At 39.3% G+C, this 16,902-nt stretch overlaps 1 long non-coding RNA gene across 1 annotated transcript in view; it reads right to left on the bottom strand.

Annotated features, from left to right (window-relative positions):
* The window catches only part of LOC147576815 (uncharacterized), a 28,620-nt gene extending 12,551 nt beyond the window's left edge, over positions 1–16,069 (bottom strand). The window contains exons 1-2 of the long non-coding RNA XR_015241461.1: positions 16,023–16,069; positions 15,176–15,228 (exon numbers count right to left, since the gene is read on the bottom strand). This is a non-coding gene — a long non-coding RNA (uncharacterized LOC147576815). The remainder of the gene's footprint in view (positions 1–15,175; positions 15,229–16,022) is intronic.
* Between the last annotated feature and the right edge of the window lie 833 nt (positions 16,070–16,902).

Genomic DNA, 16,902 nt, shown 5'->3' with positions numbered 1-16,902 from the left:
GGGCTCTGTGCTGATGATTTGGAGCCTGCTTGGGATTCTGTCTCTCCCTCTATCTCTGTCCCTCCCTAGATCATATTCTCTCTCTCTCTCTCTCTCTCTCTCTCTCCTCTCTCTCTCTCTCTCTCTCCCTTCCTCTCTCTCTCTCTCTCTCTTAAATAAATTTTAAAAAGTATAAATCTTCCTCAACTTATGATGGACCTACACTCCAATAAACCCATCACCTGTTGAAAATATTGTAGGTGCAAAATGCATTTAAGACACTTAACCTATTGAACATTGTAGCTTAGCCTAACCTATCTTAAATGTGTTCAAAACTCTTACATTAGCCTACAGTTGGGCACAACCATCAAAGCCTATTTTACAATGAAGCATTGAATTTCTCATGTAATTTATTGAATACTTACGGAAAGTGAAGAACAAAATGGTTTTAACTATATAGATTGTTTACCTTCATGATGGCCTGACTGACTGGGGGCTGTAGCTCACTGCCACTGCCCAGCATCAGGAAAGAGTATTAGACCATATATCGCTAGTTCAGGAAAATATCAAAAATCCATGTACAATTTCTACCCAATGTGTATCACTTTCACACCATGGAAAGTCAAAAAAAGTGTAAATTGAACCATCATAAGTCAAAGACTATCTGTAACTCATTCTACTCTTCTGACTTGTTTAATGAATAAATACTGGAAAGCATCCAAAACATTGGGTGCTGCAGAAAAAGTATGATATAAGATATAGAAAAAAAAATTTGCTCATTTTGTTTAATGGTACTCAAATGGATATGAACTATTACTACAATAAAAAATTAGGGAAGAGGAAATGAGGTATAAGTTTAATTATACATGATTATACATGAAATATAAATCATTACTTTACTGTATATATTTTAACATATATTAAAAACTTATAATGTCCCGTACATTATTATAGATACTATTTTATATAGTACCTGGAACATACATTATTATTACATATAATTGCATTTTCTCTTCATAGCATTCTGTGCAATGGATGCCATGGTGCATTGCCTGGATCTCTTGATATATAGTGTGGAAAGTTTGCTTCATTGAGTCTGTATTTTTTTAATGTTTATTTATTATTTTGAGAGAGAGAGAGAGAGAGACTGAGTGTGAGTGGGGGCAGAGTCAGAGAGAGAGGGAGACACAGAATCTGAAGCAGGCTCCAGGCTCTGAGCTGTCAGTATAGAGCCCAACACGGTGCTTGAACCCACAGACCACAAGATCATGACCTGAGCCAAAGTTGGCTACTTAACCAACTGAGCCACCCAGGTGCCCCTTGAGTCTGTCTTTATATGAGAAATCAGAAATGGTAATGAAAATATGATTTCTAAAGGTTAGAATTTTTTTTCAGGTTTGAGGCATGATGTCATTCATTTGTATGACGAGTATTTATTGAGTACCTACTATGTACTAGCCCTCTTTTATGGACCAACACGTAAAAATCTGCATTCAAGCAGCTTTACATTCTAGTTATGTAGTGGGTTTGGTGTTTAAGGGCTTTGGGATGTAAAAAAGTAACAAATGTCAGGTTCCTTTATTATTAATACACAAGTATTTCTTCTTCCTTTTGTCAAAAGGAAGTGGATACTATCTTCCCTCAAGCTTAGAACATGTAAGCTTTTAAAAATGGGTGTGTATTTACCTTAACTCACAAGAAAAAAGAGCAAATTGCTTGTAAAATTTTAAGTTATTACCAATGACTAAAGCTAGAATAGTCTGGAAATTTCCCAAGGAAGAAATTATGAAATTAAGAGCTAATACTTCATTTGAAAGTAAGTTTATTTCAAAGAGGACAAGATTAAGGAAACATGCCTTTTCAAATTGATAAGCGTTCACCCATTGATATAAAAGTATTCAAGTTGTACAGTAAAGACCATCAAACCCTAACATATATTTTATTGTTAAACAGAGAAATATCAATTAACAATTTGACTACCTGAACCAATTGGGCAAAGTACCAATAGTATATAAAATGCTTTTGTATGAATTAGGAAAAGTTGCCATCTCTGGGTAGATAAATTACCAAAGAATATCCCTTTCTCATATTGATCCAATATCAAGTCAGGATTCATGGAGAGAATTCAACCCCCATGTGCTCTTGCTTCAGGGACCTTTGTTCAAGGAACCACCTGACAAAAACCTGTGCCACAGCCCTGATTACTGTCACTGCCAGAGAAGAAAACAAAGAGTTCAATAAAGCATCATCTGAAACACACCAAATTAAAGTTATCCATAGTGAAACAGACATGTAGTTGTAAAAATCTAATCATTCTACAAAGATGAAATAATTTCATAGTTTTTTAGATAAAGAATGTGGTGGCAGGGTGCTTCTGGATGAAGAAATACAAGAGGTCCACTATGCTTACAGCCCAAATGTTCTTTCATAGAATAAGTGACAGATGTCAGAATCCTTTATGATTAACACATATATGCCCTTTTGGTCCCCACCAAAAGCCTCTAGATGTTTAGTTTTTCTTTGGCACCTTGACCACAGAGAGCACCTTCTGTTAGCATATCTTTTTTTCTTAACATTATAAAGAAAATATATTCAGATGATAATGTGATATACACGCAGGTAAGTCTAAGAAAAAATGTTGAAAGAAAGTAGGATGCACTCAGTATTCTAGAAATTGTTTAGGATTCATGTTTTTCTCACAGGTTAGTATTGATACATCATGCATGCCGCATTTCATAAATAATGATGCCCAGAAGCTAGGGATCGTCATGAATACTTAGCTTGTAATAGAAAGTCTGTTGGTTTGCCTATCGTCTGCCTGTCTGTCTGTCTGTGTATGTGTTTGAGAGTGAATTGTTTCTAAAATTAACAGCAAAATGAAATGATGGCCAGGAGAAAGATTGAGAGACATACTTACTTTTATTTTTTCTTTTCTTTTATTTTTTAATTCTAAACTATACCTGCCTTGATTTTCCCTTTGAAATGAGAATAGAAATCACCATATTCTGCAATCCCTCCCTGTTGCACTTTGGCTTCCCTTCAAGCAGATGCCGAAGTGGAGTTTGAAGCCATCTTTGTCCACTCTAGCAAAGATTGCATATGTGGCACAGCCACTGAAATATGTGGCTATTACTTAGTTGAGTTTGTGGTAGTCTACACTTACTTTCCAGGGTCTATTCTGTTTCTGCAGGGGACATTCTGGTGAATTAAACATGGATATGATGGGGACAATCATCATTAAATTCTTTAGCTCCTCAAAAGTAGCCCCCCCGCCAGGGGCTAATCCCACCTACTACTCCCACTCCCTATACTTCCCACCCCTGGGTGCAGTATTATTTTTTATTTGTTATCTGTGTTTGTGTGAATTTTGGAGGCTTCCACTTAGGCTCCCTCATTATAATAATTATTACCTTAGAGTCTTAGGAACCAATAGAGGGGGTGTGCTATCCACTGCAAAGTATGTATCCTAATTGTGCATTTGAGGACAGAGGGGATGACAATTAGATAGGAGATTATACACTTGGAGACTGAAGAGGTTATAACCTGGTGTGTGAATAGACCTATTGGATCCACTGTAAGCCAGAACTTTCTAAAGTTCATTCATCACCTGCACCTTATATGCCCTCACTTTAACAGGAATGTCACGATGTTGCTTCAGCTCTGCAAATATCAAATATTAAGGCAGACTCTATTTACTACAATCCTTAAAATGTTTAGCTATTCTCTTTCCCCCATAGAACTATTAGCTGATAAAATGCCATAGGTTCCTTTGAGGAACACTGGGAAAGACATCACTATGTATGGTTGCCATGGCATTGCAGAGTCCTTTCCCCCAGGGACAGGACATCTTTGTCAATGAGAGCTAACCCAGGGTTGGATACTGGCCTAGGGAGTTTGATCTTCTTTTTGGGAGACAATCCTCAACCTCCCAGCAATCTATCCTGGATTTCTTCTGCTAATACAAGCTAAGTAAGACCCTTACAGCTGCCCATCTAGTCTGTTGTAGGGAAGCTACATTCTGTTAACCATTTTCAGAACTTTTTGAATATCAGCCCCTCAGCTGCCACTTTACCCCCAATGCTCATTACAATTCCTATGGACCCCTGGCTTTTGGCAATTAAGTCCCAATTCTTGTTTTCCACTGTTACAGAGGCCTGTCCTTTCCATTCTCTCAGTGATCCAAGTTCGGGTCAGAGCCTGTCCTGCCACCAGCCCACATCTAAAGAAGAGAGCCACTACTGCCCAAGTGTAGTGAGGCTTGTGTCTGTTGCATCAGCAAATTCTTTTACACAGTCTTGGTAAATTCTGTGTCCTCTTTGTCTTCTCATGAAATATAATAATCTGGAAGTTCTTATGGACACACACAGTGTGTCTCTCCCAACACATTCACTTCCCCAAGGCCTTTAATTCCTACGTCTACTTTCCTCCATGCCAATCCCTTTCTCTACTTTCCTCCATGACATTGCAACTTTCCAAGTGTTGGCATTTGCTTATTGCATGCTGTAGCCACTGTGCTAGTAGCAATGTACATGATCTTGGGTTCTTGCCAGAGTGTTATATTATGTATGTCAGGAGAATGCTTTCAAGGCAATAAACTATTTTCTATCCAAATTTATCTTTCAACCACTTTGATCTAGCAACTTCAAATCCAGCCCCACATGTATTCTTCCAGCTCCTCCTGGTACATGCTGGCTATTTCTCACAGATACTCTGGTATATACAGTCCCTCTGCCCCCTCATCAGGATCATCACCTCCCCAGCTGGGTGATGCTGCAACTTAACCCCAGCTGTAGGACATAGTCAGGAGGGGAGATGGGGTGTATCTTGAAGACAGCATATATTGCCTTGGGAGGGAAGGAAGCATTGTCTTCCTAAAGGGAGGGTAGAGGAAGTTATGTGATCAGTTGTTGAGGTATTCAATTAGGACAATTATCCAAACAAAATGTCAATCAAACCATTATTCATTTACCACAACAGTGCAAACAGGAGGCAAAAAGGAGTGCCAGCTCTCCGGTGTTCTCTTTTCCCCCTATAAATCAGTACTAGATGAAGTCAGATAGATACAAGCAGCCTGGGGTAATCATCTTACTGCCAAGGAGTCCTGAATGAAAGGTTCCAGTCTTTTTATGGACCGATGGACTGGCTAGAAAGGGAAAGTTATTCATCAAAGTGAGAAAAGTACTTCAGCCAAGACCCCCAATAAGGAAGTCTCAGTAGGGGCACCTCTACTAGGAATACAGATATGCATATGAACGTGGCTACCCCAGAAGTGCATGAATTCTCAGCTGCAGCTCCCTCCAGAAAATTGCAATGTGCTAGTTGTGCACCAGATCTGACGTGGGGAGAGCAGCTTCTCTTCTCCCCACGAGACCTGCCAAGAAAAGCCTTATAATTGCCTGGGGTTAGGCCTAAAAAATCTTACCTAGAATTTTGGCCTTGAGATGAACTCCTCAACTTTATCTCTTGATCCTTTATGCTACTTGAGAGAGTAGCATAGGCTACCCTGACAAGGACTCAAATGATTTGAACACCGAGGGGCTATGACCGTAACAGGTTAATCTATCCGAGGCAACAGCAGACCAGAGCCACAGTCAAAATCACCCCAAGCAGGATGATCAAGCCTACCAGGAGTAATGAACACAGTCATGGGCCTCAACCATTTCCAAACCAGAGAAAGATGCCTTATAGCCCATTAGGGTCTACTCTAGAGATCCAGGAAGCCTCCCACTAAGCCTCGTAATGTACTGTTCTACTTTGTCAGTTTCCTCGATTCAGGTGCAGCACAAGACTTTGGCAGTGGCACACTCCTTCCTTGCTGGCCAACAAGAGGTAGAGGCTTGTGCGATTGTCCAGCACTACCAAGGCCAACGCACATAGGCTCCTCCAAAGCTGAGGTGGTATCACTAATGACCTCAGCCACGGTCATGGACAGGCTTCACATAACTCTTCTAATTGGATGACCAGACAACGAAAGAATAACTACATCTATGCATAGCAGGAGCACCATTGTAAACAAAATGGCCCCAATAATGGATCCCATGCCCGCTCCTCCAGATGTTTCATTTGCCACAATCTTTGACAGGAGTGAGTTGACAGAAGTGGCAAGCATTTTGTTCTGCAGTATCAGAGTTCAAATGCAGCAATACATCAAGTCCAGATAATAAGGTTGCTGTACCCAGGGTACCAGAAAGGTACATGATTAAAGAAATGCCCATTTGTGATATTCAGGAGTACAGCAATCAGATGTTTTTATCTGTAGGATTAGGCAGGGGATGACATATCTGATAGCTCATCAAATTCATGGTGTTGGCAGCTACCTATATGGATACACCAATGAATTCGGTGATGCAGGAGCCAACACATGCTACTCTGTGGAACAAAAAGAGTGGAAGTTAAATACCTAATTCTCCTTTCCCCATATCTGAGCTCCTAGATTGAAGATGTTCATATGCTATCAATTGGGAGAATTGTTCCCCATCAACAGCAACTTGGGCAGTTTTTTCCTATTGTGGGCAAGGAAAACTTCCAGTAAACCTTCTGGCTTAGATCCTTTTGTGGTTTAGTATAATTTTTATTTTATATACAGTAAAACCATGTTCCAGAAACATGCTTGTAATCCAAAGCACTTATATATCAAAGTGAATTTCCCCATAAGAAATAATGGAAATTCAGATGATTCATTCCACAACCCAAAAATATTCATAAAAGTGATTATAATACTGTAATATAATACAAAATAATACAATACAAAATATAAAGAAAAATAAACAAATTAACCTGCTCTTACCTTTGAAAACCTTCATGGCTGGTGTGAGGGAGACAAGAGAGAGGAGGGTTATTGTGTAGGACAACTTTCACTATCACTAATGGAATCACTTCAATCTATTGGCTCAATTGAATCTATTTCTGCATTGGGGCTATTATATACGCTCACGTGGACGTTGAGTATAGTACAGTATTAATAAACTCTTGTCATGTACTGTATTTAATGTAACTGGCAATAAGGCAGCAGAGGCAAGAGGCTATATCTGCAGGCAGCCTGACCTAGAATGAAGCAAAGCATTCCTAAGCTTACTCTTATAGGAAAAATCAAAGGACTATCCATAGGTGCTTTGAAGTGACCAAAAATACACTAGTTCCAGTTGTGGGCACCTTCCAACATTCTGAAAAATCACTGATTTCTGCCAAACACCATGGTCTAAGACCAAGCATCTGAGCATAGGAGATGATCACCCACAGTCCTGTAGTGAGAGAGAGAGAGAAGAACCATTGGCTCAGTTGTGATCATGTGACATTTGGCATCACATACTACTCATTGTAAGACATCACTTTTTTATCAGGTTAAAATTTATTAGAAATGTTTGCTCGTCTTGCAGAACACTCGCAGAACAAATTACTTGTCATCCAAGGTTTTACTGTACTTATATCCATCCTGCAGAGCTACTCAGGGCCAAGTGGCAAGGTTGTCTTAAGGAAAATGTTGAACTAGAGAACTTAAATTAATGGTCAATATCTTCATGATCCTTATAGGCAAAAACCCATGCTATGTCTCCAGGGGGCAAATAGAGAAAGAGATAACTGTCTCCCACCCCTTGCTGTTTAATTGCCATCCTAATCTTCCACCAATTTGGGTTTTCAGTAAAGGGTCAGTGGCCTGGAAGTCCCCCATGGAGTCCAAGGTATCTATAATCCCGAAGGAAGAGTATACAATTGAAGGAATAGCTGTGCAGCTTGGTCAAAGAAGGATACGAAAAGTACCCTTTTGAGGAATTGTTGCATTGAGAGTCCAGACTACTCACCTGAAATACGTAGTCTATGCTGGGCTTACACCATCCTCTCCTATGTACCTCTTAAGTGTGTCCTTTAATTGTCCATTTAAATGCTAAGCAATCCCTGGATCCTGGAAGTTTTATGGAGCAGGGAGAGTTCATCATTACGCTCCATAATTGGGCCCATTGTTTGCACCTTGAGCTAGAAATCCATTATCATCATCAGGTCCATTATCAGAGGCAATGTGCCCAGGGAAACCAAGAAAAAAAAATGGCTTTCTAGGGCCTAGATAATGGGCCTGAGTCAGAAGAATACAGAGATGGTGAAGCCAAACCCGGAGAAAAAGTAAACAAAATTAAGATTCAGTAGAACCTTCTGCATGGGATGAGAGGCCCACAGTGATCTATCTATAAAGAAGACCCTGGCCTGCTGGTTCAAGAGAACGGTCCTTGGGCAGTATTTTTAGCCTTACTTAGGATATAGCTGGCAGGCCAGCTTTTCCACACTATTTCAGTATCTTCTGATTAATAGTGGTAGTTCGTATCCGCCTAGGTCCTATCTAGGATGATGACTGAATTTCCATTTTCCATTTCTCATGGACTCGGGAAGCAACTGCTTGCACATCTGCTGGCTCTGGGGCAGAAAACAATTCATTCTTCATATTTAGTTCACAAAAGGGGTCTGCTCATTGATTATGTTTCCCTTTATCAATACAGTGGTCTTTTTAGTGACATGAATAACAAAAAAGCTTATTCGGAACAAAACACATTTTGATCCAAATGTCTTATCTCCCAAAAGAAGCTTATTTTATATGCCAGTCCAGGACTTTCCAGTGGCCTAAACCAACAGCCAGGACATTAATCACAGCCTATGAGTTAATGAAAATATAGCACGGCTCATTTGGAGGTGGTCTGGATAGCCATCCATACTGCATGAAGCTCTGCCAATTATCCTTTTTTTAAAAAAATGTGTATTTATTTTTGAGAGAGAGAGAGAGAGAGCACAGCTGGGGAGGGGCAGAGAGAAAGGGAGACCCAGAATCTGAAGCAGGTTCTAGCTCTGAGCTATCAGCATAGAGCCTTATGCAGGGCTCAAATCCATGAACCATAAGATAATGACCTGACCTAAAGTCGGACACTTAACCAACTGAGCCACCCATGTGTCCTAGCGCTGCCAATTATCCTAAGCATCATTCACCATGCTCCATAAGAGACAGGTCTCTGTCAAGTTGGATGGCAGCTGCATATCATTCAATCCTAGTAAAAGTTAATCAGGAAGAGCAATCAGTGAACCAAGTCCATGTATGGTCCTGAAAGTCTCTATATTTGGGTCTCTACTGAGCCACTAGACACAGAGCTCCTTGAACTATATTCCTATGGGGTGGAGGAGCATTCCTGAGACCTTTCCATGGTGTCTGAGGTCTTTCATAGTTGCAAGAGCCCAGGTGGGCCAGGCTTTTCCCCCTCCTGTGTGTACCATTTTCTGAGAATCCCAAAGCCACCATTTCACAATTTGAGGCCCCTGCTCATACCCATGGAATGACTGGGATTTCTGATTGTGAGTCTACTTCATGGCCATGGGTCATGTGTTCAGTACCCACCAAGGTGTAATAAGAAGCCAATGATTGCTTCTCAAAAGGGGTGTATAGCTTTTAGCTTATTTTAAGAGCTTAAGGGTCCAAAATCCCAATAGCATTGCTGGTCCATAGTGATATCCCTCTGCTATAACTCCAATTGGTGAACTGAGAGGTTGCTAAGACCATTAACTCAAATGGTAAATGTGGATCAATGAGAATAAAAGAAAGGGCAGCCTAGGTAGCCCATTGGAGGGCCTCCAGAGCATACTGTTGGTCAGGTGTCCACACAAAGTTAGCAGTCTTTCTGCTAATCTGGTAGATAGATGTCATCAAGTTCTACATGCAGGGTTTATGAGAGTGCCAATAGCTAAATAGACATACTAACTGCTGGGCCTCTTTTTTATCTGTCAGTGCAAAGATAACTAATGCTCTAGCAGTATTCTCCTCTGGAATGGAAAGCATGCCCCTAATATCCAGGAACTTGACTTGAGTACTAGGACCTTGTATCTCATCTGTGTTAATGCCCCAGCTGTTTGGCTGCATTTGGATCAATAGGGCTTCCAGTCCTTATTGGGCAGTGCTTTTGTCTGAGCCCACCAGGAGTACGTCATCAATAAGTCTAGTACTCCCTCTGGAAAAGGAACGTTTTTCTAGATCACAGTCTACCCAGTGATGGCAGGTAGCCAAAAAAGTTATGTAGACTTGTGAAAGGACATTAAAGTTGTATTGCAACTAATTTCCCATAAGGTTAAATTGACCAAGGTTGTGATAGAGGGATATGTTGGGGGAAAAAAAGCATTTATGGTTATCAGTTGCCATACATCAAATTCCCTTGGCTGGGGCAATAGTCACATTATCTGGTACTGCATGTGCCAAAGGTGTGGCACTATGGCACTAGTTACCAATATTCAAAGATGAGTTTCAGGTACTAGAGGTCATATGTACAGGATATATGGAACTCTCAAATGCAGAAATAGTCTTACAGAGGATTTTGATTTCCTTAAACCCAGCAATGAGGACAGTTATTTGTTTTTGTCCCATAAGCAACGGATAATTGTTTTTGAGAAAGACTAACACTAGGGACAGTAGTCAGGCAGGGTCACAGTTTTCCATACACCCAACTAAAATGATCCCAATCATTCTATTAGGATTATTAGCAGCCAATTCCATCAAGGTATGGGAGCTGAGATGAGCAATAATGCACATAGACAATACAACTATACCATTCAGTAGTGGGATACATAACAATGGAGGTTTGTAGGGACCCAAATGGACTTATCCCTAGCCAGGCTTAGGCAAGGGTTCCAGTGATGGTGGTCTCAGGCCTAAAACCAGAATTCATTACATGTTCTTTCCTTATCCTGGTGTCAAGGATTGCAGAGACCATAGCCACCTATGCACTGTATCCAAAGGCTCAAGAAGTACAATTCTCCCCCACCTTCTCATAGAACCCTAATTTTTACATAGGACCCCTAATCATCCCATGAGGCAGAACACCTTAACCTAACCCTTTGTCTTATTTTTAAAAGCTGAGAAGTTCAGGTAAATCTTGATGGGGCTCTCCAATTCATCTCTAGATTCACCAGAAGAGGTATCATTAGAAGATAGCATCTGCATCAGTCACATGGTCATTACCATGTAGAACTGAGCAAGGCACCTGTTCGTCACCTCTGTGGCTGGGTACCCAGCTGCAAATTTATTTATAGGGAGCCCATCAATCTCCTTCTTTAAGACCCCTTTCTCAAGAAACCGAATGCAAATATATTTTTGGGAAAACCCTGGCCTGCATCATCTAGTAAACCATGTCTGTTTATTACTCTTATGCTACTCTTTCTGGTGGCCAAGATTTGCTATTTTGGCATTACCACTTTTTCCATGCTGGGGAATTTGCCAGTCAAGACTCATATTGTGTCATGGACTGATTGGCTTGACCTCATGAGGATGTTTAACTAGGCTGGCTAACTAGCAGGAGCAGCATGGACAAACCTAGCAATCTGAGTCTGGTAAATGGTCTCATCAGAGACCAGAGTTGTTTTCAATAACTCACTGTAGACCCAAGAAACCATCAACCATAATAGCCTCTGTGAGGATAATCCAAACATGTTTTTCAGTGGCAGGGAACTTGTCACAGTGAACCAAACTTTTTGATCTCAAAATAATACCATCTGAGGAAAGAGGATCTTGGGTATTTCACTCTTCCTTTCTCCCTGCTCTCTCTTCCCCCTTAGGCAATGTGGCCTCTGATGGGACACTCTGAAGGGGAGACTATAGTAACACACCCTAGAAGGTGCCCTATCCTTCACTGAGTTTAACAAATGACCCCCTTCATTGTAGAGACAATGAAGAGACAAACTAATCACATCTCTAAGGTTTCTTTGGGCTGCTAGGCAAAGTAATTCCAAAGGGCTTTACATGAGTTTTCACAGGACACACATTTATCAGTAACCTGCTGTGTCACAGAGCATCCATTAACACCAGGGATCTGCGCAAAGATAGCAATAGTCATTAGACATAACTCAGCAAGAGAGTTATCTGACACTTTTTGGTCCCATTGTAGGAAGACCATAAGCAATGGCTAGGGAAATGCCTCCATAATTTTCTTTGAGACCCTTGGTTGGGTTTCTAGTTTGAGCCACTGGGCAAGTTCAGCTAGGGAGTGAGGGGCTAAAGAGAAAGATGAGTGATCTTCCTTAGAAGTGAAAAATTTCTGTAAACAATCTTCTAGCACTCCTCAAGAAAGGTACATTAGCATGGCCAATGGTGTCCAGTGAACCCTCAGGCTTTTTACTCTTGCTATTCCAGAATGACATTTCGTGCAATTGTCTGTGCCAATTTTGTCATGCAATCAGGTTTAGTGGTGGTCAGTTAGGACACTGAGAGAAACTGAAAGTAAAAATTAAGACTTTATTTACTTACTGCAACAGTAAACACAAGAGGCAAAAAGGAGGTGTTAGCTCCCCAGTGATGAATTTTTTCCCCACAAAATGGCATTGGGATGGTGTTAGGTGAATGCAGTGCAGACAGGGGGAATTGTCTTACTGTCCAGGGACTACTAACAGAAGACTACTACCTCTTTATGGATCTATAGACAAGTGGTAGGCAGAGGAGGAAGGATTAGCAGTAAAGAGGTACTCAGTCAAATTGGAAAAAAGTGCCTCAGCCAAAGCCCCCTAATAAATAGGTCTTGGTGGAGGCTCTTTGGCTCAAATATAGATATACATATGAACATGGCTGGACCAGAGTGCTTGAGTCCTTGACTACAATGACTTCCAGAAAACTGCAATGTACTGGCTGTGTACCAAGTCGGAAATGGGGTGGGCAGCTTTCCCCCATAAGCCCTGCCAGGCAAGCTTAAAGCTTTATAATTGCCTTGAATCAGGCCTAAAAAAAATCACATATAGGATTTTCTCATCTACAAAATGCATATTTAATATTTACTATATGGGGTAGTAATGATGTAATAAAAGTTAAAGGTAAAGCAAGATGTCTATTCTCTTTCTAGGTGCTAGAACTGGACTCTTCAGGGTATGTTGGCTCTTAATCAGGAAGGTGGACTTTGTCTACAGGTTCAGAGGATTCAGAATATAAAAACATTTGAAAGCATCCTCATAAAAATTCCATACCATGTATCAGGGTCCTGGATTTTCCGAACCATGTCCCTCATCTCAGTATAAGAAACCTGCCTTTGTTAGACAGTTAACTGACTTTTAGTTCCATCCTTTTTTTTTTTTTAAGTCCTAGGCTTGATTCTTGGCTTTCTCCACTCCATTGCTAAAGAATATGAAAACTTCACTGTATATAACCAAAGGGACCTTTTGGTTGTCAATAGCTGTAGTAAGCTTGGCTTTTATTATCGTTTTGTATCACAACAACACAATAGCCATCAATACCATTATCCTTATAGCTATGATTTCCTCTACCTTAGGAATCAGACAAGTCTGGGTTTATATCTTAGAAGTGACTTTTGAAAAGCTATGTGACTTTGAGCAAGTCATTCAACACCTTATGATTCCATTTCCTCATCTGCAAAATACAGATTTACTAGCCACCACAAAAAAAGTAATGGTGTAATAAAAGTTCATGCAGCACAATGTTTGTTTTCCTACTTTCCTTCATTTATTCACTCTTCTCAAGCATTCTTTTTTCTATTATTTCTTCAGATGAGTTTTCTGCTTCTCTCTCTCTCCTCTCCTCTCCTCTCCTCTCCTCTCCTCTCCTCTCCTCGCCTTCTGGGATCCGTATAATGTGGACTTTTTTTCTTTGTGTTATCCAAGAGGTCCTTTGAACTAGCCTAATTTTTTTTTAATTATATTTTCTTTTTTCTTTTCACAGTTCAGCTTGGGTGCTTTCCACTAACTTGTCTTCCAGGCCACTGATCCATTCTTCTACATCCACAAATGTACTATTGATTCCCTCTGGTGTATTTTGCATTTCTGTTATTGTTTCCTTCAACCCTGGTTGGTTCATTTTTACATTTTCTATCTATTTATTGAAATACTCACTGAGTTCATCTATTCTCTCCAGCCCAGTGAGGATCTTTATGATCATTGCTTTAAACTCATTATCAGGCATATTCTCAAGCATCCTTTTTGTTTGTGTGCTTGTTTGGGGTATGGATTGTTTGTTTTCAGTTATATTAATGCCACTTCATTAAGATTATTCCATGAAAACACTTTATAAACTCTAAGCTTTATAAAAATACAGGGTTATTTTTGTTTAGTTTTGTCCAGAAGATACATGACAAAATAGAGCACAAAATTTCTGGCTTTACACCCCAGTTGTCAAACATACTAACTCAGAGGTCAAGGCATGTTGTCTAATTTACTTAGAACAATTGTCCATATTTCCAAATGTAAGGTAAAACTCTCTAATCTGCCTCACTTACAGTGAAGTTTGAGAAATAAGTAAGTTAATATAAATTATAGTGCTCAATAATTTCTAAAGCAGTGTACAAATAGAAAACATCATTGTTAACATAATTTGGATAGCCCCCTAAATGAGTTCCTCAATATCCTAGCCTGTTCAACACATAGGAGCTAAATAAGTTTTCTAAAAGCAGAACTCAAATTATATCATTTCTCTGCTCAAAATTCATCAGGAGCACCCCTTTGCCTCTCAAATAAAGGTCATACTTCCTACCTGGCATTTAGAACCCTCCTCTTTATAAAGGTTTATCATCATTATTCATGAATACAAATGGTAAATGCTTCTGGCAAAGTGTACAACTTTTTAAAAATAATAATCTAAAGAAGGGATATATGCTTTTTGTAATAAGAAAACTAACAAACACAATATGAAAATGTCTCAACCACATGCAATGAGCAGCATTAATAACTTTGTGGGCATTCTATCACACTGATCTTCCTCAGAGAAAGATGTATAAGCACATATACAAACACAGAGAGGTTTTGTTTCTCTGAAATGGTTGCCCTTTTTATTCTAAGATAAATGTTTTATATAAAATTAACTGGAACTTGCATTTTTTACTTTCTGAAATATCCGTGAAAGTTTTGATATACAAAGAGCCAGGAAGTCAAGAATTCAGTATTTACAATTACAGCAAAATGTATAGTTAATGGTTGTTCTTGAACTCATCAGAGAACTGAGGTTTTAGGGCAAATTGCCATTCCAGAATCTGAAGAGACAGGCACGTCTGCAGGGATACAACCATGACCTGCTTTATCTGGAACAAAAGTTGCTGGAGCCATTAAATGATAAAGTTTTAAATGGCAGTTTTGATTAAATGCCAGAGGCTGAGTGGACTAGCTTGAGAGCGAGAAGCTAACTTCTGGGGCCTCAGTCTTAAAGGTGCTCATAACAGTTGCATAGGCCTTCTCTCAGGAAACTTACCAGGTTCTCAGGGTGAGGTCTGAGGAAAATCCTCTCAGAAGCTTGCATTTACACTGAAAAGAGAGGAACATCAGAGAAAGAATAAATTAAGATAAAATAAATGTGTTATTTTTCCTATTTGTCAGTGATCTAAAAGATAACTATTTAAAGCAACAGATGTTAAACTATATTGACTGATTATAGCAGGTAGGTAAGTGAAATGAATGACAACAATATCACAAACATGGGAGGGAGGAATTTGGAATACTTTAAGTTACCTGCAATTCAGAAAAGCCAAATAATGTTATTTAAAGAGGGATTAGGTGAGTTTAAAATGTATACTGTAAACTTTGAGATGACCACTAAATTTTTTTAAAAGGATAAATGATATGCTATGGAAGGAGGTAAAAAATGTAATTATATAAAATGTTCAATTAAAAACAGAGAGAACCAGACCAAGACTCCCTGATGAACATGGATGTAAAAATTCTCAACAACATACTAGCAAATCAAATCCAACAGTACATTAAAAGAATCATTCACCATGATCAAGTGGGATTTATTCTTGGGTTGCAAGGGTGATTCAACACAGTAAAACCTTGGTCCATGAGCATAATTTGTTCCAGAAACATGCTTGTAATCCAAAGCACTTGTATATCAAAGTGAATTTCCCCGTAAGAACTAATGGAAACTCAGATGATTCATTCTACAACCCAAAAATATTCATATAAAATGATTACAATACTGTAATATAATATAAAATGATAAAGAAAATACAAAATATAAAGAAAAATGATTACAATACTGTGATATAATACAAAATAATAAAATACAGAATATAAAGAAAAATAAATTAACTTGCATTTACCTTTGAACACCTTCGTGGCTGGTGTGAGGGAGACAACAGAGAGGAGGGTTATTGCACAGGATAACTTTCACTATCACTAACAGAATCACTGCTATATACTGGCTCAATAGAATCTTTTCCTTTTCATGCAACTTTAACAAGGAACTTATCCAATGACACTTACTTTTGCCTTCTTTTGAAGATTTCAGAAATGTGACATTGCATTGTTGTTAAACAGATTCATCACTCGCACTGCTACAGCCTTATTCAGGTGGTGTTTTTCTACAAAATTTTACACTGTTTCCCACATTTTACACATCTTCCTAATTTCATTTGAAGTGAAGGATTCCTCTGCCTTTTTCTCCCCCTCCTCTGCAAACAAGATGCAAATGTAGACTTCTCGTAAAATCTTGGACTTTTGGCCACTCTCATACCTCATTAATACTTCTCGATGATTTCCTTCTTAATTTCCACCACAATAATCTTCTTCTTCTTACTACCTTTCTTTTCAATGTTTTTCTGCATTGGGGCCATTGAATACACTCACACAGATGTTGACTACAGCACAGTATTAATAAACTCTTGTCATATACTGTATTTAATGTAACTGGCAATAAGGCAGCAGAGGATGGTGTCTATATCTGCAGACAGTCTGACTTGGAATAAAGAAAAGCATTCCTAAGCTTTGGAAAAGCAAAGGACTGTCCACAGGTGCTTTGAAGTGACTAAAAATACACTGCCAGTTGCAGGCACCTTCCAATGTTCTGAAAAATAACTGATTTCTTCCAAACACCATGGTCTGAGACCGAGCATCTGAGTATGGGAGATGATCACCCACAATCCCACAGTGAGAGAGAAAGAGAGAGAGAAGAACCATTGGCTCAGTTGTGATCATGTAATG

This window comes from Puma concolor, chromosome D1, assembly GCF_028749965.1.
Source record: "Puma concolor isolate L17-30 chromosome D1, mPumCon1.1.hap2, whole genome shotgun sequence".
Classification (NCBI taxonomy): Eukaryota; Metazoa; Chordata; class Mammalia; order Carnivora; family Felidae; genus Puma; species Puma concolor.
The sequence above is the reverse complement of the archived record's forward strand: the minus strand, read 5'-3'. Positions and strand labels throughout refer to the sequence as shown.